Here is a 12,140-nt window from a genome sequence, read left to right as displayed (position 1 = left end):
TAGAGCCATAACCTCCCCATCGGCCCTGCCCTGAGTGTGACAGTGGCGGCGCCCCAACCCCCTGATCGGCCCTGCTCTGTGGGTGATAGAGGGCGGCGCCCCAACCCCCTGATCCGCCTTGCTCTGTGTGTGACAGGGGGTGGTGCCCCAACTCCCCTATTGGCCCTACTCTCTGAGTGACAGGGGGGAGGTCCCCAACTCTCTGATGGGCCCTGCTCTGTGCGTGACAGGGGGTGGCGCCACAACCTCCCCATCGACCCTGCCTTGAGTGTGACAGGGGGTGGCGCCCCAACCCCCCAATCGGCCCTACCCTGAACGTGACTGGGGGTGGCATCGCAACCTCCCGATCCGCCCTGCTCTGTGCATGACAGGGGGCGGTGCCCCAACTCCCCAATTGGCCCTGCTCTGAGACTGACCAGGGGCTGCACTTTGGGATTGGGCCTGCCCTCTACCACCCGGGAGCAGGCCTAAGCCAGCAGGTCGTTATCTCCCGAGGGGTCCCAGACTGCGAGAGGGCACAGGCCGGGCTGAGGGACCCCCCTTTCCCCCCCGAGTGCACAAATTTTTGTGCACCGGGCCCCTAGTGTAATAAATAAAATATAAACATGACTTAGTGATGACTGAAACTGCTGTAATGTCCTTCTCATAATTTAAAATTTCATTAGCCTCAACTGTATTATCATAATAAGCTTAGATGTACATGATATAAAAAAGGATCTATTTTGAGAATGATATCTTACTTGTATATGTATTACATAATGCCAAGTGAATTCCCTTCTGTAATGCTTTCAAAAGACTTTTGAGAATAAAATATAGTAGACAGCCCAGCCAGTGTTGCTCAGTGGTTGAGCATCATCCATTCCCATCAGGGCACAGGTTGTGGGCTTGATCCCCAGTGGGGGGCATGCAGGAAGCGGCCAATCAATGATTCTCTCTCATCATTGATGTTTCTATCTCTCTTTCTACGCTTCCCTTCCTCTCTGAAATCAATAAAAATATATTTTTTAACAATAGTACACTAAGTGCTGAGGGTTAGGGGAGTACACTCTCAAATGTCACCTAAATAAATGGTAGAGCAATCAATTTTTGATTTTCATTCTTGGCAATAATAATCAACTGACTTCACATTAGGATTAAATTTTCTGATTTTACCCTACTTTAAGGATTGCACTAAGACCCTCCCACAATACTGCTAATATAAAAGTCAGTTTACTCTCAGCCCAGATAAACAATGAACCATAAGGTTTCACTTTATTTCAAATAAATTATTGCATCTTAAAACAGGGACACTTTTTATATAATATTTCAATTCTCATGTCATCAACGTTGGCTATAATAACAGGTTTTACTAATTGACAATTGAAGAATATTCATATTAGAAGCAGCACAAATACTTCTTGTCTCCTTCCAGTCTGAAATAATTATTCTCCTTTATAAATTCCTGTAACATTCATCTCTGACTTTCTAGTGACATTTACATTATTTATACTTTGAATTATGATGATTAATGCTCAGATATTATCTCCCTCCCTGAACTTTGTGCTCCTAAATGTTCTTTAATACATAGCTTTATTTCTCTCTTCAAGCCAAACTCAAACCATTACCAATAATTAGATGGTCAATAGAGATTGAACAAAGGAAAGTTATTTTCTTTGGTGTTTTATCCTAAAGGTGCTGTAATTATAATGTATCAAAAAAAATAATGCTCCCAAGATTTCAGCCAAGGCTTTCACTGAACAATGAACAAAATTTTCCAGCTAATGTGAAGAATAATAAAAAAATTTTAACATATGAAAAATCATCCAACTCAATTATATCAACAGCAAAAAAAACAAGAAATCTGATTAAAATAATGGATAGAGGAACCAAATAGACATTTTTCTAAAGAAGACATACAAATGCCAACCTGAAAAGATACTCAACCTCACTAATCAGCAGAGAAATAAAAATCAAAACAACAATGAGATATCACCTTGGATATGGCTATCATCAAGAGAACAAGAGATAACAACTATTGGAGAGGATGTGGAGGAAAGGGCACTCATGTGCACTGTTGCTGGGAATGTACCAATAAGTTGGTACAGCCACTATGCAAACAATATAGAGGTTCCTGAAAAAATTAAAAAATATGTATACCATATGATCCAGCAATCCAATCCCAGTTCTTGGTACATAAACAAAGGAAATGAGAACAGGATATGGAAGAGATATGCTCTCCCATGTCACCGCACCATTATTTATAGCAGCCAAGAAATGGAAACAACCCGAGTCTGTCAACATAAAAAAGATGTGGTGCAGATATACAATAGAGTATTACTTAACCATGAGGGAAAAAGGCAATCCTGCCATTTACTACAACATAGATGGACCTTGAGGGCATTATGCTCAGTGAGATAAAGCAGACAGAGGAAAACAAATACTGTATTATATCACTTATATGTAGGATCTGAAACAGTGGTTCTCAACCTTCCTAATGCCGTGACCCTTTAATACAGTTCCTCATGTTGTGGTGACCCCCAATTTCATTGTTACAAATTGAACATAATTAAAGCATAGTGATTAATCACAGAAACAATATGTAATTATATATGAGTTTTCCAATGGTCTTAGGCGACCCCTGTGAAAGGGTCATTCGACCCCCAAAGGGTCGCAATCTACAGGTTGAGAACCGCTGATCTAAAAGAAGCAAACAGGTAGGAACAGAATAGAAAGGTTGTTACCACAGGCTGGGTGTAGGGGAATTAGAGAGATGCTATTAAAGGATACAAATGTGCAACTAGAAGATGACAATCCTGAAAATCTAATGCACTGCCCAGTGATTACAGGCAACAATGCTGCATTATATGCTTCAAAGTGACTAAGAGACTAGATGATACTAGAGGCCCAGTGCACGGATTCATGCACCAGTGGGGTCCCTTGGCCTGGCCTGCGGGGATCGGGCCGAAACCAGGGCTTCGACATCCCCCAAGGGGTCCTGGATTGGGAGAGGGTGCAGGCCAGGTGATCAGGGATGGGGAGGGGTCCAGGGAGGGCTCCAGGGCATGTCCAGCTTATCTCACCCAGTCCCAATTGGCCGGACCCCAGTAGCAAGTTAACCTACCCATCAGAGCGTCTGCCCCCTGGCGGTCAGTGTGTGTCATAGCGACTGGTCAAATGGTCGAATGAACAGTTGGACAGTTAGCATATTAGGCTTTTATTATATAGGATGATACAGGTGTTAATTAAAGCTAGGTGGTAATCATTATGTAAATGTATAAAATGAGCACATTGTACACCTTAAACTTACACAATGTTAGATGTCAACTAAATCTCAGTAAAACATTCATATACATACATATTTATATAGACTGGGACTATACTGTGGAAGAATTCCAATGACAGGTTATAAATCTGCTTATTTTTAATGTTACAAAACCAAATTTCTTTAAAGGATATTATGTTATGCTATTTAATAACAATGTCTTGTTTTTAATAAAGTAGATTTCTAAGATAAGGAGATATATCTATCCCACATACCCATTCATACTAAGTTAGTACCTATATCAATTTAAATTGAATATTTATTTCACCATCTGTTGAGTGACAAAATCTTATTTATACCATTTTATAAATAATGTACCCAGAATAAAATTGTCTATGTTCCTGAGGCTGATATGAGTTCATAAACATGTAATGTAATAAGTCTAAAAGGAATAATTATGCTTTTCATATTCACACTCAATACTGAATATGTTGGCTATCATATATTTTTAGCTATTTATAAGTTCATAATACTTTAGGTATTATTGCAACAACAAAAACAAAAAATTTGTCCTGTGGGATTTTATGTTTGAAGAAGTAATTTTTAAAAAATATTTTAGAGCCAAGAACTTAAATTTATCAGTGGTCCAAATCTGTCTTAAACTAACTCAAGGCACTGCACAAATCACACCTAGTGAATTCTCTAAATAAAACTTAAATTGGTTTCAATTTCTAAAATAAGTAAATGCATTTTATAGTTTTTCATAAGACACAGAAATAGATTAATATATGTTAAAAACTTACCCCCAAAGTGACATTATTATAGTTCAAAAATAATTAAGAATGAAAGTCTTAGAGATACAAAGATGTGCCTTCCTATTTGAACATCCCCCATCTCTTCTATCACCAATCACAGAGATATGAAAGTTCATAGCACCTCTGTGTCACACCATATCCCAAATTTTGAAGCTGCCTTACTACTGAGATAGAGTGGCACATTTTTGGGGATTCATAAAGTAGAACATATATTTGTTAAAGAAAAAGCTAAGACTAAATTGCCTTTGGGCAATTTAAGCTTTGGAAAATCTGTCTAGGAGAGACTCCAGGGAAATTTAAATGGATCGATCCCCAGGTTAAAGATGTTGAGATCACATTTTGTCATTATCAGGATGTGCCCAGTAATTGTCCCTAGGCAGCCATGTATGGGATGGGATCTCTTGGTCTGCATGCTTTGGGTCTGGGATTCTGTTAGGAGATTTGAGAAATCATCCTTTCCTATGCATAGCAAGGACTAAGTAAGATGGAATTTAGCTGGACTGGAGGACCCAAAAGTTGGAGACCCAAGAAGACACCTGACTTACGGTGATTTGCCCAGTAGACTCTCACTGACACAATCTTCCCTTTATAAACAAAATTCTGGACAATAATTACCCAAACTTGTTAAATTCTATCTGGTAAATGCTTCCAACATATTCTTCTCTTTAGAGCACTCCTTCCAAGGAAAATTCCCTAAAACAGTTCTCTGATTAATAGAAACTCATCAAAAAACCATGTGCTAGTTAAGAGCATTATTTCTGGAGTCAAACCCGCCTGAGTGTGAGACCCAGCTTATATTAAACTTTAACCATGTATCCCTTAACCTCCTTGTATCTATATTTTCTACTGTGAAATATGGATAACAATAATATTTACCATATAGGATTATTACAAGGATTAAATAAGACAATACATGTGTAGGTCTTAGGAACAATAGCAGGCATGAATTCAATACTCAACAAATGTTAGCTGCATTTGGACATAAAAATAAATTTGTGAAACTCTTCATAACAATAATCCTTTTGTGAAATTACCATGATTGTGAGAATATTAAAGGCTCCGAAAAGTACTTAATTAAAGATATATGTTTAACCTAGTCATTCCCCAAACCTAAAGAGCACATCATTTAATGACTCATTAAACTAGTTTTCTTTTTTAAAATAATTAAGTTGTTTATTTTTCAACCACGGTTTGCATTCAATGCCATTCCTTACCAGTTTCAGACATACAGCAAATTTCTTATCCTCCAGGCACAGAGCTTGCAAATTTTCCTTTTGTACAACGTCTGTAGCTTACATTACAGATCTGTCTCAAATCATTAGTTCATTTCTCAAGAGCAAAACATTATTATTTAGCTCTCCCTTGTCATGTCACTTTCATGTCTGGGTCAGATAAGCTTGGATAAGATTTCCTTCAGGAATTTTTGTAGTGTTCAGTTTCCCACACAAAGTGCATCCTCAATAGAAAAAAAAAAAAGCTCATAGCTGTTAAACGTAGATTTAAACTATCTAAATGCCTGTTCTACTTGAAAGCGTTTCTTAAATCCTTAAGGCAAAGTAAACCAGTGGTGACTGAAAGCACCAGTCATTCTGAAATTTAACTCTTTTGCATCAGTATTCTGAATAAAATTTCACTTATCAAACCTAGGCGAGACCTTTGCAATAGTGTCAACAATAAAAAATAAGTTTAAAAAGTCTAGCTTTTATAAAAGAGGAGAGTGAGCCTCTGAGAGATTAAGATCACACAAGCACAGATGCAGAACCCAAATCTGTAGGAACTGCTCCAACACTGCTGATATTCAGGGATCCTACGTGAGATTTTAAGATAAGAAGAAAGGAGACCTGGGGTCAGAAAACCCTGATTTAAATCCTAGCTTTTCTTCTCACTTGAGCCAAGTCTCTGCTTTTTCATCCACTGTTAGTGTCATATTACCAACACTTATAGATTAGAAATTTTAGATTAGACTGTCCTCACTTTGCCTGGACAAGCTCATGCAGAATCATTGGTCCAAAGACTGTATTTTGCTTTTGGAATATTTTTGAGATTCAATTGCCTTCATTGTTTTTATCTGCTAGATTCTTGTTACTTTGAATATGTCTCTTCTCCTACCTTATGTGCAAAATAGAGTCAGGTTTTTACATTTCCCAAGGTGTTTCAATAACCAAAACCAGTATCCATTTTCTGAAGTCATCAGTGAAGCCACAGAGCGAACTTCTGTTAGTTAGCTAAGTGGACTCTCTTTAGAGAAGTTGCCATTTTGACCCATGGAAGTTGCTCTCATGCAGACAGGATTCCTTTTGCTTTCTCAAAAGTTTAAAGATTTTTAAATAATTTAAGTTTTTTGAAGTTTCAGCAATATAATTTTTAATTAATAACTTATTAAATTTTAAAGATGTATTTTCTACATTCTTATACTGTTCAATACAATGGTTTATAGTATACTCAGAGATCTGAGCAATCTGTACCACAATCAAATTTAGAGTATTTAATTACTTCAGAAAGAAATCTCATACTCTTTAGCCATCATCCCCCAATCTAGCCATCCCCCTAGCCCTAGGCTACCACTAATATACATTCTATTTCTACAGATTTGCCTATTTTATATAAATGTATTCATACAACACACAGTCCTCTGTGATTGGTTTATTTGATTAACATAATGTTTTCAAAGTTCACTCATGTTTTAGCATGTATCAGTAGAGCAGTACACACTCTTTTTATATGTTTACAATTTTCTCTTCTATATTCCACTTCCCCTCAATTTTCCTGAGTATATTTATGTATATACTAATATGTATGTATATATATATATATCATATGTATGCAAGGTAATATATACATATATTTCAATGTTTCAATTATGGTAGACCTATTTTAGTTGATTTATGCAGATATAAAAATTAATCAATTAATTTTTAATGTTCTTATATGTATTATTAGGCAATGAACAAGGTCAGGAGAATATAAATATTTTACTACCAATAACAGGTTGTGCTGGTGAATAATAGAACAATTCTATGCAAAAATTTACACCTGCAAAATGGAATAGAAAGAGCAGGTACCAATGACTCTAGTTCTACATGAATCCCTGTAGACTAGGGTTCAATTTGAGGAACAGGAAGTTCAACCCCTGCATGAGCATCTCCTTCCATTAAAGTATAGGATGCTTTCTTCCTGAGGTCTCGTCTCTAACTGAATATTTTCAGTGTGTCGAAGTAAACCAGTTATGCAAAATAGCTGTGATGTGGTGGTGGCTTAGACAGATTTTTAAACTGCTACATCACTGAGGCTTTAAGTAATTACTAACTTATGCTTAGTTTTATTTGACTTCATTCACAAAGCTGCTTTCAAAATAAAGAACTAACAAGCCACCATGTAAAAGCCAATCTCCCTCCAGTCCCCCAAACTAGTTGGAGGGTACAGATTTTTTAAATGAGCAAAATTTAAAATTAACATAGTTCGTAAGACACAAAATTTTTACTTTAAGATACATAAAGCAAAACATATTGTTCTTTATTATTTTAAGTTGAATGACAAGATAAAAATAGTAATTCATAACCCTGAATCCATGTTGCAAAGCATTTTCTCTTAAATATATAATTGGAAGCCCAGCCACTTTTTTGCTTTCCACGGATATCTGAGGCACAATGCCTTCTAGATGTCAATATGATGGCCACCTGTCAGACGGAGCTTTGCTTCCATTGCCCACTCCCCTCACATCACTGCAGAAAATGCTGGAGAGCTGGGATGCAGTCCACACATCAGTGTCCTTGTGATAAGAACAAAATCTGTTCCCGCTCTGGGAAGGGAACCATGCAGCTTTTCTGTGAAATTATTTACATAAGCACAGGGAGTCTCCGCTACCTGTCAACAGAGGATTCCTAAAACTAAAGATGATTTTTGAATCAGTCCTTACATTTGCAAAATGGGAAAACTTTTCATGTGCCAATAACTTGACAATTGTCAAATATCAACTTAATGAGTTAGGCACAATTTCCCCATTTTACAGATGTGAACACTGAAGTTTGAAGTGCCTTCTCCCACAGCTATGCAGACGGTAAGGAGTGCAAACACATCTGAAAAATAATATTTCAAAGCAAGCCAGATTACCACCGCAGGCTTCAGCCTCTCAAGCTATAAAAGGAAATGTTTCCATGGGTTCAATCTGATTTCTCCCGGACTTCATTTTCAGAATTAAGCCTAAACTTAAATTTAGTTAAAGCTAAACTTAATAGCTTCTTACATATTTAGACCTTATATCTCAATTACTTCAAACTTTAAATTCCTGTTTTCAAATGAAGAATCAAACCATATGTGGCAAAGGCTTTTGATCACCAATTCCAATCTCTTCTTTTAGGCATTAAAATTAGTAACTCACAAAAAGGTTGCCTCAGGCCCAGGAATAAAGCCAGATGAGATTAAATCAGTTAGTACATGGGGGCTGGGGCGGGGAATGGAATATTTGTCCTAAATCGGCTCAGTGAGACTGCAGGGAATAATGTGTGGGCAGTTATCTTGCAACCATGAGAGGAACCAGCCTTAGAAGGCGGCTGAAGATAGCCAAACAATCTGGGTCCTTGATGGTGTCCTGAAGCCATTACTGGTGCCATGCCTGGAACCTGCCTTACCTTTGAAAATCCTAGTTTTGGAAAACAATAAATTGCTTTATCATTAGGTCAGTTGGTGTCAGTTATGTTTTGTTACTTGCAGCCTAAAACATTCTGACTAATCCATCATATACCAGAGTTTGTCTTAGCAAATGTAGTCATTGATTACATTGGCTAAATCATTTATTTCCTTTTGGAGAATGCTGAAACTTGTAAAGGAATTTTCCCACTTGTATGACTCTTCAAAGTCAAAGGACTCATTCACCTGAGGTTAGCTCTTCCAAGCAAAGGATAAAACTGAAATAGCGAAGATGCCATAATACTTCAGAGTTAGGTATCAGTTAAGGGGTTTTTGCCAAATGCTGGCTTGGTATTCACAGGCACTCCACCAATAGCCTCCTCACATATTTCCTTTTGAAAGTGACAACACTGGCTGATAGAAAATTATTATCTGCATATGGTCATTTTTCTGTTTAAATCTATTCCTGTTGGATTGTACAATCTATTCCTGTTGGATTGTACAAAGGCCAATATGTTTTTATCCATGAATGATAAATTCAACAGAAATAAAGGAGGCCTGGGGGAAATACAGTGTGCTATGATCAACTCTGCAAGATTTTTACCACTAACACATCAACCACCATTGAGGAGAGGAAAGAAAAATGTCTCTTCTCTTTACTCCAACCACTAACTCTTTTCCCCTTCATTCTTGGAACCTCTTCATTAAGTGGAAAATCCAATCTCTCAAAAGAAGTGCTGAAGGTATACTCACATTTATAGTCTCAGAACCCAGCATATCACCTGACATCTAATAGGGCATCAATAATAGCTACAGGCTCCATGATGGTGGGGAATAGATGTGCGTTACTCACTGTAGTATCCTGAAACCAAAGCAATGGACACTTGCTGATCTTAACAAATGTTAGTTAAATGCACAGGGGCACTTACACTTGAGCAGATTCTCAATAAAAGATTATGAAATATATACACTTTTCATGGTAAAGCTGTCCACATTTGCAAATTTGCTTGGTTGCCTTGACCAAATTTATTAATTATTAAGTGAATATTTATCAGCTTTAAGGATCAACTTGTTTTATTAAACATGCTAGGGAATCAAATTAAGTAGTATTTTGGAGATGTTTCTGTGGTTTATTAGAATTAGTTTGACTTCAGTCATCTCATTTCACCTTCCTTAGCCTCATATTCAGCATTTATTAAGTAGTACGTGTAGGGGAAGGGGAAGAAATAAAACCGTAACAGTATCTAGCACCGAAGAAAGAGAATATATGCATAGTTAGAAAAATCCTTTTTGCTTATTCTTTTAAAACTGAGATAATATTCATATACCATAGATATTATCCTTTTTATTTATTTTTTAAGCTAAAAAAATTAAATATATTTATTTCTCCTACTCCCCACCTCCTTCTCTGGAAACCACCAACCTGTTCTCTGTATTTATGAACATGTTTTCTGTTTTTGTGTTTGTTTTATTTAGATTCCACTTATAAGAGCAATCGTATGGCATTTGTCTTTCTCTGACATTTCACTTAGCATAATGCTTTCTTGAGCCCAAATGTAATTATTTTCTTAATTTTATTTTTGGATTGCTAGTGTATAAAAAATATAATTGATGTTAGTATATTCATCCCATATCTTGCTACCTTGCTGACGTTTTTCATTAGCTCTAATAGTTTTTAGTTAATTACTTATGATTTTCTATATGAGCCTAATTAGGGGTATGTGTTTATCTTTTTTTTCCTTTCTATTAAATGTATTGGGGTGATACTGGTTAATTAAATTATACAGATTTCGGGTGTACAATCCCATAACACATCATCTGTACACACTGTATTGTGTGTTCAGTGTCAAGTCTCCTTCCATCTCCATTTATTCCCCCTATACCCTCCTGAGGAAAGCAGTATGAAGTTACCTCAAAAAATAAAAAATGGAACTGCCTTATTATTCAGCAATTCCACTACTTGGAATTTATCTGAAGAATCTAGAAACACTAATTTGAAAGAATATATGCACCGCTATGTTCATTGCAGCGTTATTTACAATAGCCAAGATTTGGAAACAGCCCGAGTGTCCATCAGTAGATGAGTGGATAGAAAAGCTGTGTTACATTTATACAATGTACTGGCCATAAAGAAGAAGAAAATCTTACCCTTTGCAACAGCATGGATGGACCTGGAGGGCATTATGCTAAGTAAATAAGCCAGTCAGAGAAAGACAAGTACTATATGATTTCACACTCATATGTGAAATCTAATGAACAAAAGGAACTAAGAAGCAAAATAGAGACAGACTTATAGATAGCAGGGTGACAGCTGGGGGCGGGGGGCTGGGGACTGGGTTGGGAGTATGTGTGTGGAGGGATTGAGCAAAAAAGAAAAAAAAGAGGAATACTCAAAATTAAAAGACAACCCACTGAATGGGAGAACATATTTGCCAAGGATACATCTGATAAAAGGTTAATATCCAAGATTTATTAAAAACTTATAAAATGCAACACCAAAAAATAAACAATTCAATTAAAAAATGGGCAAAGGACCTGAATAGACACTTCTTCAAAGAGGACATACAGATGACCAATAATCATATGAAAAGGTGCTCAATGTCACTAATCATCAGAGAGATGCAAATTAAAACTACAATGAAATTTCCCCTCACAACTGTCAGAATGGCTATCCTATATAATAAAAGGGTAATATGCAAATCGACTGAATGGCGGAATGACCGGTTGCTATGATGCGTACTGATCACCAGGGGGCAAACGCTCAATGCAGGAGCTGCCCCCTGGTGGTCAGTGTGCTCCCACATGGGCTGATGGCTGGAGAGCACAGCAGCCTGCCTCTGTGGGGAGCGGGCCTATGCTGTCAGTCAGACATTCCTGAGGGCTCCCGGACTGTGAAAGGGCACAGGCCGGGATGAGGGAAACCTCCCCCCCATGCATGAATGTCGTGCACCAGGCCTCTAGTCAACAATAAACCAACAAACAACAAGTATTGGCCAGGTGGTGAAGAAAAGGGGACCCTCACGCACTGTTGGTGGGAAGGGGTATGTATTTAATTTCCACATATTTGTGGTTTCTCAAACTTCCTCCTGTTAATTTCAATTTTCTTCCCACTGTGGTCAGAGAAAATGCTTTGTCCTGCCACCTCCTGTGGCTTCTGGAATGCTAGTTTCCATCATGATTGTGAGTTATAGTTTTCCAGGGCTCCTGTAGAACTGAGAAGGGGGAATAAGAACAGGGAAAGTTAAAGTGCCACAACCCTTCTTTTCTTACTGTGGTTTTTCAAAAAAGCTATTTTTCTTGAATTCCCACTCCTTGCATTGATGAAAGCCTTTGGTTAATTTCCAAAGTTCTGAAAAAGTTGATTCTGACGTTTTTTTTAAAATCAGTGTTCTCATTGCTTTTATGGAGGAAAGAATTTTCAGAAGTCATTTTTCTGACATTTTTGTTGCTATCACCCG

At 37.4% G+C, this 12,140-nt stretch overlaps 1 long non-coding RNA gene across 1 annotated transcript in view; it reads right to left on the bottom strand.

Annotated features, from left to right (window-relative positions):
* The window catches only part of LOC106725155, a 10,801-nt gene extending 8,827 nt beyond the window's left edge, over positions 1–1,974 (bottom strand). Inside the window, exon 1 of the long non-coding RNA XR_001361020.1 lies at positions 1,907–1,974. This is a non-coding gene — a long non-coding RNA (uncharacterized LOC106725155). The remainder of the gene's footprint in view (positions 1–1,906) is intronic.
* Positions 1,975–12,140: the final 10,166 nt, after the last annotated feature.

This window comes from Myotis brandtii, unplaced genomic scaffold (assembly GCF_000412655.1).
Source record: "Myotis brandtii unplaced genomic scaffold, ASM41265v1 scaffold1390, whole genome shotgun sequence".
Taxonomy (NCBI): Eukaryota; Metazoa; Chordata; class Mammalia; order Chiroptera; family Vespertilionidae; genus Myotis; species Myotis brandtii.
This window is presented reverse-complemented; position numbering and strand designations above follow the sequence as displayed.